Genomic DNA, 16,326 nt, shown 5'->3' with positions numbered 1-16,326 from the left:
TCCTTAACCCCGCTTTATGGTTTTTCCTCAAAGTTTTGATTCCCTTACTGATTAAAAATCTGTCTGCCTATCTCAGCCTTAAACATACGTGAGGATCAAATCTCAGCAGTCATCTGGAATATAAAAGTTCCACAAATTCACTAACTTCTGAGAGAAATAATACTTCCTCATCTCTGTCTTAAATGTGCAACCCCTTATTATGAGATTATGTCCTAGACTTCAGGGAAACAACCTCACCACATATATCCTATCAAATTCCTTAAGAATCTTGGATGCTTCCATAAGGTTGCCTCTTATTCTTTTCAACACCAATGATTCCAAGCCCAAGCAACACTCCTCATTTCACGGTCCGTCCAATGTGATATCAGTCTTTTGACTGTCTCTCATGCCTATATATCTTTCCTTTGTTAAGAGCCCCCAAAAACTATTCATAATATTCCCAGTTGTGCACTGACTAGTGCTCCATATAATTTTAGAAAAGCCTTCTTATTGTTATCCTGCATTCCGTTTGAAATAAAAGCCACATTCCATTTATCTTCTTTGTTACCACTGAACATGGAGCCTCGTTTCTTTTCCGTAGCTTTCTGCAGCTCTTCTCCATTTAAATAATATTTAGCTCCTCTATTCTTTTATGCCAAAGTGCATAATCTCACATTTTCCCACATGATATTCCATCAGTTAAGTTTTGTCCACTCACTTCATCTGTCAATGACCCTCTTCAGACTCTTTGTGCCATTCTCATGACTTTGCTTTCCAATCTATTTTGTGTCATCCACAAACATGGCTGTAATATATTCACTTCCTTTATTCAAGTCATTAGTGTATATTGTAAATTTTGTTCAAGCACTGATCCCTGTGGCACTCCACTAGTTAAAGGTTGCTATCCTGAAAATGCCTAGTTGTAGACTTGCAAAATTGGACACAATATTGATAAATGAATTTCAACACAGATAAATCTAAGCTATTAAAACTCTGGCAAGAAATACAGGGCTGCATTAGACAGACTTTTTGACCTTCAGTTGAGCCAGGTATATTGTGGGGTTGCCAGGTAGTATAGCTAAGAGGAAAGTGAACTTAAAGCCACAATCCAAAGCCACAAACTTCTTAAGTGGCAGACAGGCTTGAAAGGCCATGTGATATAGATCCTTTAGAACAGAGATAAGGAGAAACTTCTTCAGCCAGAGAGTGGGGAATCTATGGAATCCACTGCCACAGAAAGCCAGGTCATTGAGTATATTTAAGACGGAGATTGATGGGTTTTCGATTATCAAAGGGATCAAGGGTTATGGGGAGAAAGGTTATGGGGAGATATCCTATATCTCATGTTTTGGTGGATTAGAGGAGCAAAGGGAACTGGAAGTGCAATTCCCAAATTCATTAGGAGAAGAAACACTGCATAAGAAGGCCATGAGAAAATGCAACAGGCATTACAGTTTACTTTTGCAAGTATAGAATTGCAAAGTAGAGAGGCTATGCTCAACTTACGTCTAACTCTTTATTTGAAACATCGACAGTACAATTCTGGTCATTGGATTAAAAAGGATATGTCAGCTCTTGGAGGAGGCAAAAAGAATGTTTTACAAAATTGACATCAGAAATGTATGGGTATACAAATGTATGAAGGGGTAAGCTGGCCATATCTCTTTTCTTTTAGTATGAGCAGGTTGAGGGCAGCCTGACAAAGATCTTTCAAGTTATAAAGGTTTTGATGAGTGCACACAGAAAAAAAATAGTTTGATCTATGAGGAAGACCAGTTTGGAAAGTCAGATGAAACATCTTTATGCAGGGCACAGTGAGAATGAAGAATTGGCTATCACAGAGTCAAACCAAAAGACCATAAGACATAGGAGCAGAAATTAGACCATTCAGTCCATCGAGTCTGCTCCGCCATTCAATCATAGCTGATACATTTCTCAATCGCTTTCTCCCCATAACCCTTGATCCCTTTGATAATCGAAAACCCATCAATCTCCGTCTTAAATATACTCAATGACCTGGCTTTCTGTGGCAGTAGATTCCATAGATTCCCCACTCTCTGGCTGAAGAAGTTTCTCCTTATCTCAGTTCTAAAGGGTCTTCCCTTTATTCTAAGGCTATGCCCTCGGGTTCTAGTCTCTCCTACCAATGGAAACACCTTATCAACATCTACTGTGTCCAAGCCATTCAATATTCTGTGTGTTTTAATTGGATCCCCCTCATCCTTCTAAACTCTGTTAAGTATAGAACCAGGGTTCTCAAACATTCCTCATACATTAAGTTTTTCATTCCTGGGACCATTCTTGTGAACGTCCTCTGAACACACTCCAGGGGCCAGTACATTCTTTCGGAGATATGGGACTCAAAACTGCACACAATACTCCAAATGTAGTCTGACCAGAGTGATATAAAGCCTCAGAAGTACATCTCCGTTTTTATATTCAAGTCCTCTCAAAAAAAAATGCCATCATTGCATTTGCTTTCCTAACTACTGACTCAACCTGCAAGTTTACCTTAAGAGAATCCTGGATTAAAACTTCAGACTTCTGAATTTTCTCCCCATTTATAAAATAGTCCATGTCTCTATTCTCCCTACCAAAGTACATGATCTCACACTTTCCAAGTTGTTCTCAATCTGCCACCTCTTTGCCCAATCTCCTAACTTATCCAAATCCTTCTGTAGAATCCCCACCTCCACAATGCTACCTGTCCTATACCTATCTTTGTATTGTGTGCAAACTTTATTAGAATGCCCTCAGTTCCTTCATTTCAATCGTTAATGTACAAAATGAAATTTTGTGGTCCCATCACTGAGCCTTGCAGAAAACTACTTGTCAATGGTTACTATTCAAATAAAGAACATTTTATCCCTGCTGTCTGCTTTCTGCCAGACAGCCAAGCTTCTATCCATGCTAGCACCTTGCCTCTAATACCATGGGCCCTTAACTTACTCAGGAGCCTCCTGTGTGGCACCTTGTCAAAGGCCTTCTTGAAGTCTAGGTAGATAACATCCATTGGCTCTCCTTGGTCTAACCTACTTGTTACTTCCTCAAAGAATTCAAGAAGATTTGTCAGGCATGACCTCCCCTTCATGAAACCATGCTGACTTACCCTATTTTGCCATATGCTTCCAAGTAGTCAGAAATGTTATCTTCACAATGGATTCCAGGATCTTACCCATGACTGAGGTTAAGCTAATCAGTCAGTCATTTTCCGTCTTTTGCCTTACTCCCTTTTTAAGCAGGGGTGTTGGCATGTTAGTAATTTTCCAGTCCTCTGGGGCCCCCCCGATTCTAGCGATTCCTGCAAGATCACCACTAACTCCTCCACTATCTTTTCAGCTATCTCCCTTAGAACTCTGGGGAGTACTCCATCTGGTCCTTTCTTCTTGGGGTGATGGCCACCATACTCAGCTCTGCCCCCTCACTCTCTTGAATTTTTGGGATATTACTCATGTCTTCCACCGTGAAGACTGATGCAAAGTAATTATTCAGTTCCTCAGCCATTTTCTCATTCCTCACTACTATCTCTCAAGCATCTTTTTCCAGTCGCTCAAATTTTGCTTCTCTTTTGCCCGTTACATATCTAAACAAACTCTTACAGTCTTCCTTTATATTACTGGCTAGCTTACCCTCATATATAATCTTCTCCCTCCTTATTTCTTTTTTTTGTTGCCCTCTGCAAGCTTCCCAATCCTCTCATTTCCCACTGCGCTTCACCACATTATATGTTTTCTCTTTTGTTTTTATGCTATCCCTGACTTCCCCAGTCAACTATGGTTGCCTCATCCTTTTTGCACCATACTTCTTTTTCCTCAGGATGAATCTCTGCTGTGTCTCCTAAATTACTCCCAGAAACTCCTCTTCACTGTCTTTCCTGCTATTGGTGTCTGTTTTCATATGATTACTCTTCCGTGAAGTGCCTTAAGAACATTTGCATTACATACGCTATGTCAATTTAAATTATTACTTAATGAACACATATTGCTGAGGTTGAAATCTCTGAAAAATGTACTTAAGGCAGACTATCTAGACTTAAAAGGAAGAGGTGAGTAATGATGTTACAGTTAGTTGAAGAAACTCCAGAGGATGTGTTGAACCAAACAGCCTGTTTCTGCACTCAACATCCCACATGTGCACTCCTATGTAATCTAGTATCTACTTCTTTGACTTGGTAAAAACTGAAAGAACAGTGGATGCTGTAAATAAGAAACAAAATGAGAAATTGCTGAAAAAGCTCAGCAGGTCTGGCAGCATTTGTGAGGAGAAATCAGAGTTAACATTCAGTTCTGAGGAAGAGTGACTGAACCTGAAACGTGAACTCTGACTTCTCTTCAAAGATGCTGTTAGACTTGCTGAGCTGTTCTTTGACTTGGTGTCTATTTTCATATGACTACTATTCTGTGAAGTGCCTTGAGACATTACCCTGCATTACATACACTTTCCTGAAGAAGGGCTCATGCCCGAAACGTCGATTCTCCTGCTCCTTGGATGCTGCCTGACCTGCTGCGCTTTTCCAGCAACACATTTTCAGCTCTGATCTCCAGCATCTGCAGTCCTCACTTTCTCCTCCATTACATACACTTTGTCAATTTAAATTATTACGTAATGAACACAAATTGCTGTTGAAAGCCAACGTGGCAAAACACTGGACATGAAACCGGGAAACTGAAGTTATCAACTTATTAGAGCTTAGTATTTGCCTATCACTTGAACTGTTGAGTTTGATTAATTATTGACAGCTCATACCTTAGCCACCTTTATACAACAAAGAGTGCAAATGGCTTATAAAACTGGGCTGATCTATTTGGAACTGCTAGCTGGTTGCAGAGGGGCGATAATGATGATTATGAAGGAATCTGCAGTTTTGGATTCCCATAGAGCTAGTAACCTTTGAAAGGAATGATGTGCTGCAGTGGATAAAAGACAGATGACATGCCTCCCTTCAAAACAGCTCACATTTATTGTGTCTGCTGTTTAGTACTCAGCCTGCATCAGTCCACCTCATATTCTGAGAACCTCTTGTGACAATCGATCGCAGTACTACCTACCACAAAACATGGAATGGATTAGACAGCAAGCATGGAATGCATACTCTACCACAGATTTACAAAGGACATAGAGAGCCAGAGATCAGGACAGTTTCTCTGCCCAAACCCCACCCCATGGAAATGGCGTAGCTTACGTTTATGTGTTTTGAATGAATCAAATCACTCCACCCCTGTCACAGAGACAGTTTCTCTATCCATATGATGGTATTGGGTAACCTCTTGAAGTTGGTGGACTAAGCTATCTATAAGAACAAGAAAATGAGACAAGGTTTCAATATGGAGGTGCCCTCTCACCAACTATTTTAAAAGTTAATTAAAATCCATGTTTTGCAGCCAGGCCATGTTTGTTGTGGAGGTTGGAATGAGGTTCCAAATCAGCCTTTGTCTACACTTGCGCCCAGGCTGGGAAGACTCCTGGGCCTGCCTGGAATATTGGTCCATGGCCTGCACGTGGGTGCCCATCTCCAGTCAAATTGTGACCCCACTGTCAGCTCAGGAAACTGGAAGCTGATTGAAAATTTCCAGTTGGCCCTTTAATTGAAGTTAACTCGGTTTTAATTAATATAATCAGCTGCCTACCATGTGGCAATGGGTAGGTCTGCTAGTCCTGAACAGGAATCAGCAAAAATGTCTGGTGCCAGGAATGGGTTCGAGAAATGGTAGGCCTGTTAGCACAGTATACTCGGGCCATGTCCACCTTTATACTTGTCTCTGTTGGACCCTGATTATGCCACTGAGAGATTCACTACAGGCAAGTGGGATCCATTCAAGTTGAATTTGTCACACAACAAATCAATAAATTTGTAAAGTTTGAATGTACTCCTCTCTATAAATGGGATTACACAGGACAGATGATAATAAGATAGAAGCCATAGATAAAAGAAACTGCACAGAAAAGAGACATCATTTGTTTTGGGATCCTCAGGTGTCCTACAGAGAACTCATCAAAACTCGACAAGCCTTACTTAGGAAGGCACAATGTTTCAACTCATTAATGATACTGTCTGGTACTGAGGAAAATGACAATGATATATAAGGTTCAATTGCTGTTATGTCCTTCCTCTATCCATAACAGTACCGAGATAGTGGTGGAGGACATTGCATCTCTTTTTCCCCAGCCAAAGGAGGGAAATTTAGCAAGATTAACTATTTAAATCACAACATGGAGAGATATAGTTTGATCTATTTGTTCCCATTGGTATTTATTCTCATGGAGCAGGCCTGGAACTAGAGTTCTTTGTTCTGACCATTCAGCAGTGCCTTCTGTAACATGCACTACATATGTGAATGATTGATGAAAACCATCAGGTAGAGAAACTTGAACAAGGACATAATTAGCCAAAGTTGCTATCAACTCAACTGAGTCCACTTGAGGAAAAAGCAGAAAGGAACCATGACTCAGTTGTAGGCCGTTCGGCCTTTCAAGCTGTTCTGCCATTTAGTTATCTGCTTCTATTACTGATTGCCAGTGACTTTACTCCATATCCCTTAATAATAATCTTACCTAATAAAAAAGAATCTATTTTCTATTTTCAATTCCTCTAGCTATTTGTGAGAGAGAATTCCAAATTTGACTATGTGAAGAAGTGCTTTCTAACATGAACTCTGAACTGCTTATTGCTGATTTTAAATTCAGGTTAAGTTCATACCTCCTTTTTGACTTTTGAGATGAAATAGCTTCTAGCAACTTTAAACCCTTCAAAAACATCTCTATTAATTTAGCTGTTATCCTACTCATAAGTATGAGTTAAGAACAGGATTAGACCATTTGGTGTCTCAAGTCTTCTCTGCAATCCAATCAATCATAGCAAGGTTGATTGTAACCTGAACTCTACATTCCATAAACTGACCCCCACACCCCTTCCATGACCACCTTGCTTATAAAGAATCTATCCCCCGCTGCCTTACAAATGTTCAGTACCAATTTTCATCATCTTTGAAACTAGTTCCAAAGACTCATGGGTTCTCTGAATGAAAAATAGTTCTGCTCATCTCTATCTTAAATGGACAACCCCTTTTTTTTCAATGGTGACCTCTAGTTCTATGTTCTCCCACAAGGGGACCCTTCTTTTTGCAGCAGCCTTATCAAGATCCTTCAGGATATTATCTGTTTCACTCAAATTGGCTCTTACTCTTCAAAAGTCCAACCGATACAACCCTAGCCAACTGATACAACATTTTCCTCATACGGCAATCCACTTATTCCAGGCATTACTCGAGTAAACCTTCCCTGAACTACTTCCAATGCATTGACATCCTGCATGCAAATCTTTTGTTACTCATGCGCCAGAACATTCTGCATCTTAGAGCTTTGCAATCTCCTACCATTTAGATAATATGTTTTTTTTATTCTTTCTTCCAAAAAGGACAATTTCACATTTTCCCACATTGCACTCCATTTACCAGATCTTCAGCCTCACTTATATCCCTTTATAGTCTGATTATGTCCTCTTCACAACTTACTTACCCACCTAACTTTGTAGCATCACATTTAACAACCATATTTTGGTGGCCCCTTCATCCAGTCATTTGTATAAATTGTAAAAGGTTGAGTCCTCAGCACTGATCTATGTGGCTCACTACTCATTACATCTTAGGAGCAGGAGAATCGACATTTGGACAAGAGCCCTTCATCAGGGAAGGGGTCTTGCCTGAAACGTTGATTCTGCTGCTTCTCGGATGCTGCCTGACCTACTGTGCTTTTCCAACATCCTATTCTCGATTCTGATGTCCAGCATCTGCAATCCTCACTTTCTTCTACTCATGACATCTCATCTGCCCTTTTTTTTTTACCTATTCCCTTCTTCAATATGTGTATAGCCCAGTATATGCATTCTACTCTCCTAATTTAATCATTTCAATTTGATATTATTTTGCCAGGAAAAAGGAAAAGGTCTGGTGCAATTGATGGCCATGTTGGATTATTTTAAGTACCTAGTTTGTTTATATTGGTGAAACCTCCTGTTCCTGTGGTACTTCCATAAAAGTGAAAGTTAATAAAAGACTGAAAGCTTTTATCTTTGATATCCTCTTCAATGAGTAATGGAAATTGCAGAAACTCAAGAAGCCATGGATCCTGTTGCAATCGTGCAGCTAAAATTCTGCAGGATCACTGCTAGGATATCAGTTTTCAAGCTAAAGCTAGCAACTTGGTAGTAACTTGAACGTTGTGTCAAGTAACATTAAAATGGCAGAGAACATAAAATATGCAAAAATACAGTTTTTTTGTTATCTATATATTATCTATATATTACTGAATAATTCACAATTTCAATGGCGTATATGAGCTGGGCCCATCTATCCTTTCACCAGCAGTTTTCTTTTCTGTTAAATTCATTGACTTATACAATCATAGAATCTCTACAATGCAAAGGAGGCCATTCCGCCAAACAAATCTTTGCTAACCCTCCGAAAAGCATCTCACCCAATCCCCTCGTCCTATCCCTGTTTCAAAATCTCTTGGTAGGACATCAGGCATACTCCAGTGATTCATTCAAGAAACCATTGTTCATCTGTAATCCTTAATATTAAGTATAGGTAGACAGTTATAGGTGGAATATCAGCTGGTCCCAATTCTGCCTTTACCAACATCTAGACTTTCGGCCTGAAAAGTGGATCACCTGGTCAGTTTTCATCATTAAAAGTTCCTGGGCAACAGTCTCCCTAATAATCTTCCACACTGAGGACTTACCCGAGCCTTTGTTTTATTTCAGTGCAAACAGAGTATTAAGAATAGGTAGGAAGTGGATTTGCAGCTGCAATCAGATTAGCCATGATTTTATTGAATGGTGGAGTAGGCTCAAAGATGTCAAATGATTGCTCCTGATTCCTAAGCTTGTACATCACATATCAAATATTGTTTTGTACATGTGAAACCTCTTGACTTGTTTCTGAGAGATGCCATTTTCAAGAATTTTATGTATAGTTATGCTCATTAGTTGAGTGTTGGTTCTGCAGTAATCCATTTGTGCCACAACATGTTCTGTTGAATAATTCCAGAATCTTGTACTATAGTGAGAAGCTACACATTCAGGGAGCTTATCCATCAGCACACCACAATGCCCAGCTTTCTTTTAACTTTGCCTTAACCAAGTCATTTACGTATATCTGATATTCCTTTAACATAATTTAGCTACTACCAGAGTAGATGAAATCCCAGGCGTGAAGTGATATCAATATCACAGCAGATTACCCCACAGACTGTCCTTAGCCCCTTTCCACTATGCATTGATGAACAATGTCTCCAATATCTGCCCCTCCTCACTTGTATGGTATTGTGTCATTCATAAAGTAATCAATCAAGTACCTGCTCTCCTGTTCCTCCTGAATTGTGCACCTGAACTGGCGAAGAATGGACATGAGTCTTGTGATGAAGCTTGCTCAAAGTCTGTGAACATGTCCTTGAATTTCATTCCTCCACCATGCCAGGAGTCAGAGATTTTTGTCAGACTGTGAGTACAAAAATGTGAAAAAAAATTTATGATGTTGGATGTTTGGAGTCATGAATTTGTGAATCATACTTCATTGATTGTTGATGACAAGTCATCAGGAGTATCGCATATAATCAAATAATGTAACGCTATAGTCCTGTCAACAGGTCATTACGCAAATTCTCTCTATCAGCAGTGACCAGGCATTTGAAGATTCAATCTATCTCCATCATCTCTTCTTCCTCTGTTATAATCAGGGGAACTGATACTGGTGCGTCAACACTGTCAGCCCATACTTCAATTCTCTTTCCCTCCTTGGTGTTCTTCTGTAAGGAGAGAAAGAAGAGTCAATGAGTGTGAGGCTGAAAAGTTATCATTTGTGGAGGATCAAAGTGAGGGACCAGTGTGACATTGCCTTGGTGCAGCTGAGCAGATGGAAATGTGAGGGGATGCCTTGAGTATTGGAGATCAGTGCAGTGTATGCTGGACCAAGGAATGATTTGCAGAAGGGGGAGGCAACTTGAGTTGGTTAACACTCCTTACTTTTGTTGACCAAATCAGTTAATTGAACCCTTAGTAACACTGCGCACATGTGTGCAGCACCACAAATCTGCTGCTGACTTCCTCTATCACTTTCAGCTATGTCTGTTTGTTCTCTGTGGTCCTTTCCCACTCCACAGGGGATGAAACATTCTGTAGGTTCTCACAAACTAGATCATGACATCCTGGAACAACTCAGAGACCAAGGTGCAATGCTCTATAGTTCAGTCTGTAATCTAGATTCTGGGGAGTTCTATCCATGAATTCTGGGATCTCTATACACTCGTGTGGTGAAATAGATAGCTTTGGGTCTTCATCATGCCTACCTGCTTCATTAGGTTGGGAAATCCAGGAGCAACTTGACAAACACACTTGCAATGTCTGAATTTCCAATCCACTGCTAGCCTCTCCAGTTGTGAGTCACATTATAACTCAGACCAACAACTCCAAATCCACGAGTGGTGCATGTGTTTCCCTTTTAATTCCAACATCTTTATGGCTGTTTGCAAATACGTTTTGGATATTATTTCATAAAGGGCAATGGAATTCCAACACCCCATCCTCTGCTATATGAGGATTGCTGACATCTGCAATATGTTCTCCATGATGTGTTTCCAAAATTGAATGTGCCACCATTAGGAAGCAAAATCAAAATGAAATGGTTTCTCAAAGAGAATTGTTCTGGAGTAACCCCTGCAAGTCCCAGCCCACCTTGTTTAGTATTAATACATTTTGCATCTTGATAATAATGTACACAAGTGTCAGACTCATGGTAGTTGCTTTATTTTCATTGTACCTGTCACACGTTTTGTGACATGTGTTACAGCATTCAGACTGTTCTCAGCAGAGAATTAATTCATTATTGTGGCAGGTTTTTATTGTCATCACTTTATTTGCTGGCCTCTTTATATTGATACCTACAACTCTTCCATGTTAACTTGCTTCAGGCAGCAGCTGGAGTAACAGTGAAAACCCTTTCATACACTGTTGCCACAACAAACATAATTAAGAGCTTCTGTATTTATACGTTTCATACCTCAGGATGGCATATATAAACATTAATAACACACTATTCTTTTCCAGTTTGCAGTAAAAAAGCTGATCATATATAATCTAATTACATCAAAAGATTAGTTTAAACACAGGACAAATTGATAAGAGCATTTTAGAGTCACAATGTTTAGAGGCTAGTTACAATCTTGGATTCAAACCAAAGTCATCCAGACTCCAATTATTGAAGTAAGTAAATTCACTTCTTAGTTTTAGTGTCAACTCAAATATTCACCTATACTTGTGGTTATAAGTCTGGCATTCTCTTGATCCATGTCTCTTTATTTCCTTGTTTAATAATAATCTTCCCCCCGTCAAATGTTTAGTGCTTTTTCTTTGTGTGTATCACATTCACTGACTTCTCAGAATGCATTGGTTGCCTTTCCTTCCTCTCTCTTGCTCAGAGTACCTACCCTAGATTTCAGCCATTTCAGTGTCAAAGCAGACGATTAATGAGGACCTTAAGTAAAGTAGGTGACACACACCATTCTTTGATTTGTACTAATTACAGGTCTAAGACTATCACCGAAGAAGAGTATGCACATGCAACAGTGTGAAATGGATTTAGAGACCTGCAGTGTGGCACTAATAAATGTGTTTGAAAAATAAGATCTGGTTCTCAGCACTGACAAAGTAGTCCAACCTGAAGTACATTGCCACAGTATAAGTTAACTGATCTCTTAGAGGTGCATGAGAGGAACTAAGTAGTGGCAGATTTATTTTAGACTTGTACAATATCTGTGCCTTTGTGATTTCTTAACTGGTTCATAAGCTGTCTGTAGGTAAGTTTGTCTGAAATTTTTAAAAAAATTTATAATAATGTTGCAACTTCTTCAAATGTCTTAACTGTGGCATCTGTCAAGTCTAAGGATTATATACCCCAGTACTGTAAAATGTAGAAATTGCCGATGACACTTTATCTGTATATACTATAATTTTACTTGTCAAGGAATGCAGATTCCTAATCTTTCTGTAGAAAATTAAATACAGCACACACACAACCAGTTGGACACAATGATTCATTTTGAATTTATTCCAGAATAGTTACATTCTCAAAACAAATATTCATGAAATGTATTGCAGGTGATTTAATCATCTGATATATAACCACAACCCCATACATTTCAAATCCAACATTTTACCTTCCACTAAGTCAATGTCAGTTTGCTAACTCTGCTCACACGGTTACTGATGCAGGCAGCATCCTGTCACTGCACTTATCATGGAAGCAGAAAGATTTGCACAATTCTGTTTTAAGCATTAGTAATTGCAAACCTGTAAGCAAAGTCTGACCAAAAGACTATTTGTTTAATGTTGTATTAGCCACGAACTTCCTGGCACAAACCATAACCCAAATCGATATCCACTCTCTAATTTCTGGATGCATGCACAATATCTGTCCATCCCTTCAAGATAAATTGATGGGATCAGGTTTTTCCTAAAGCAAATACTAGTTTGATGTACCAATGTAGAATATGCAAAGTTAGATGCAGCATAATCCATGGGCTACAATGGGGTTTGCTGCATCTGAAGAAGAATATAATGGTGTCTTGGATATTGATGGTAGAATGATCTAATTCAAAGAAACTGAAATCAATAATCAGTTTGGTCTGCTCAATATATTGACGTTCTGGCAATGGTATTGCTTTCTGGCAATTTAACAGGAGTCTTATTTTACTCCTATATTGTACTGGAACTGACACTGCAAATCAAAATGGGAAAGAGTGTTTTGGATTGTGAATGAGTTTCCCTCATTTATTATTTATCACCAGGCTGGGATCATTTTTGAAAATGCCACACTCAAACCAGTAAAAACAATCAGCATCCTCCTTCATTGTTATCTTAGCATTGCTTCAGAATTGTCTTTTACTTCATGGTATTTGGAGTCATAGAGCTATACAGCACAGAAACAGACCCTTAGGTCCAACTTGTCCATGCTGACCAGATATCCTAAATAATCTAGTCCCATTTGCCAACGTTTGGCCTGTATCCATCTAAACCCTTCTTCTTCATATACCCATCCAGATGCATTTAAATGTTGTAATTATACCAGCCTTCACTTCCTCCAACAGCTCATTCCATACACACACCACGCTTTGCGTGAAAAGGTTGCCCTTTAGGTCCCTTTTAAATCTTTCCCCTCTCACCTTAAACCTATGCCATCTAGTTTGGACTCCCCCACCCTGGGAAAAAGACCTTTACCATTTACCCCTCAGCCTCCGACGCTCCAGGGAAAATAGCCGCAGTCTATTCAGCCTCTCCCAATAGCTCAAACCCTCCTACCCTGGTAACAACCTTGTAAATTTTTTTCTGAATCTTTTCAAGTTTCACAACATCCTTCCTCTAGCAGAGAGAGAAAAAAATTGAATGCAGTACTCCAAACATGGCCAAACCAATGTCCTGTACAACTACAATATTACCTCCCAACTCCTCTACTCAATGCGCTCAATAAAGGCAGGCATACCAAATGCCTTCTTCACTATCCTGTCTACCTGTGCCTCCACTTTCCAGGAACTATGAACCAGCGCTCCAAGGTCTCTTTGTTCAGCAACAAAAAACATGGACCGCCTCGTGAATTTTAATGTCATCCTTACCATGCTAATCTTCTCTGTAAATTTCCAATTTTAGCATATCTGCTGCTGAAGCAAGCACTGAAAATGTGTGAACTTGTGAGCTTCCAAGATTACAATTGAACACTGCTGCAGCAGTCTGGTGGAGTGATGTGCAGTCCATGGCAAGACAAGCAAAACATTGTCAATGACAATGACTGCTAATGATGTTGCATGTTTCAGGGATAAACCTAATGGTGAAAGAAAGGAATCAAAGGAAGGGCCCAGAGTTGTGTGCAAAGTATCTTATGGGAGTGACAGATGAGGACATAAGGTGAAATGTGGAAGATGTTGCTGCGTTTACAAAAATGTCCTTGCTTTCATTGTGGCAATGCAAATAAATATATTATTGCTGTAACTTTCTTATATTCCATGTTTACAAAACAAGTACATTTTATTGGTAAAAGGAACAAAACCAAGAGGGCATGGATTTAAAATGATGTTCAGTGAGAAATTATAGATTGGAATACACTGCCTTGAAATGCAGAGGAGACAGGTTAAGTTGTGGCATTCAAGAGGGCATTGGATGGTTATTTGGATAGAAACATCTGTAAGGGTATGGGAGAGAAAAAAAAAGTAGGAGATTGGCAATAGATTAATAATGCTTGTTTGAAGAGCTGAAGCAGGCACAATAGGCTAAATGACCTCCTTCTGCACTGTGACATTTCCGTAATTCTGTGATTCCGTAACTTCAGTGTTGGAGAGGAGATATTTGTATACCTACTTCCATCTGCTGACATTCTTTTATCATTGTAAAATGCTTCACATAAAAGCATCAGCATGTCATTCTGTTCTGATGATAGGTGGAGCCTTGCTGAGGCATCCAGGGTCTTGCTTCCCAGCTGGATAGCCTCTTTTGGAAAGTCTGCTGAGCCGCAATCCAGTAAGGCACTGAGGAGTGCCGGCGTTTAGCCCATCTGAGAATCAAAACCCCAACAGTGGAGGTTATGTCCAGCAAAATCTGCCATCCAATCAGAGACTAGTACCTTGCTCTCAGCTTCTTGGGGAAGGTAATAGCTACTTCCAGAAGAACACCCTGGGAGTCCCAGTGTTCTGAAGGGGCCCTAATCTGAAATTGCATTTCAAATTTATTTCCATTCCTACCCTTCAGTTCTCAGACAGTGGACTGAATATTCCCAAAATCAAAAATAACTCAGGATTATATCCATTCTTGGATCTGAAATGGCTGTAGAACATTTTAAAAATAAATATCCTAAAGTCTATGTGGGCAGTAAGTACGTATTAGAATCCAGAAGACTGATACCAGCCACTTCTACATTGTACCACTGTCATGGGGTTTGCAGAGAACATTTGGTCAATCTGGGATAATTCTCTTAATTTTTGGGGTCTAAAATGTATCAATTGGCTGGCAACATCAAGAGAACAAAAGCCCTCTTAACCACTTGTGGAATTGTACCTATTTATGACTCAAGACTGAAACCTCCCCAAAGCACTCAAGGTGGCTTTAGAGGCAAGAAGGATGGCTGGGAAATCAAGTTAACTAACTGCAACAGTGTTGGCAGAAGCCTGTCTTCTGCTCATAGACACATGCGCAATGGTTGTCATTGGGCAATAATGGGAAGGCGGTACCTATCCTTATAATTCCCATTTATCAATCAATTACAACTCTCTCAGCACAGAAAAAGGGGTAAACTGGGGGAAGGTCATAAAAACAAGGAGCAGCAATAGGCAATTCAGCTCATCAAACCTGCTCCACCATTCAGTACCATTGTGGCTCCCCATAACCACTTAATGGTTACTAATTACTAATTAAAAATCTATCTATCTCCTACAAATGTATTCAATGAGGAATCTCAGGAACCTGACCTGAACTAGTCAATAACACAGATGATGAAGGATATGTCCACTGAGCCATCCAGAGAACATGCTGGACATTCCACATAAAATAACCATTTGCAAATGAATTCAACCAGTAGGCTTAAACCACAAAACTCAATCAAGAACAAAAGAGATAACTGCAAAACATAACTTGTGTGTATATTTCTGCTTTGGTAGGATTGTATGTTAATTAAACGCATTTCCTTTTTAAACAATGGCTTGCAAATATTTGTGGTTCTCATGACCTTCAATCCCAGTGTTTATTTCGATTACAGTTTATTGTTATTCAAGAACTGTGAGTAATGTTGATCTCACTGTTGTTCAGAAGCATGCCAGATAATTATGGATTGTGGATGTTAGTTTTACCGTGTATAATACTTGCTTTGCTCATTTTAATTATACATGCATAAAATTTGATCTTGAAGTAACAAATTTGATGTGCACTTTTGTTTACAAATGAGAACTATAATTTAATTTTAATATATGTACTCAATACAGAAGGTCACTCAGCTCATTTGCTGATACACCCAGGTAGTTTGTCACAGAAGTGCCTCAATGGACATAGTTGTAAAGCTATTAGCTTTTACTGAGTTTGCAATGCATAACATTGAGAAAAACCAGAATTTGCAATGTCTGTAAAGGACAAATAGGAAGGTCCATTAAATACATAAAACTATCTGCACAGTTAAAGTAACAACAGGAGCTCTAGTTCATCATTCCTGTTTCACAATTCAAGACTTACATTAATAAGTTCTGAAATTTAATAGCAGCAAGTACTTATTATATCATTGCGCTTCTTTTCAGCTCGATTATATTTGTATTTTTTTCAGA

At 39.3% G+C, this 16,326-nt stretch overlaps 1 protein-coding gene and 1 pseudogene across 1 annotated transcript in view; one reads left to right on the top strand and one right to left on the bottom strand.

Moving 5' to 3' along the window:
• Window positions 1–16,326, top strand: part of gpc6a (glypican 6a) — a 1,024,509-nt gene that overhangs the window by 508,272 nt on the left and 499,911 nt on the right. The gene's annotated exons all lie outside the window — the stretch shown is intronic.
• LOC140481713 (U6 spliceosomal RNA) lies at window positions 13,601–13,695 on the bottom strand (annotated as a pseudogene).

Source organism: Chiloscyllium punctatum, chromosome 9, assembly GCF_047496795.1.
Source record: "Chiloscyllium punctatum isolate Juve2018m chromosome 9, sChiPun1.3, whole genome shotgun sequence".
Lineage (NCBI taxonomy): Eukaryota > Metazoa > Chordata > Chondrichthyes > Orectolobiformes > Hemiscylliidae > Chiloscyllium > Chiloscyllium punctatum.
Note: the sequence above shows the minus strand (reverse complement) of the source record. Positions and strands in the feature narration are given on the sequence as shown.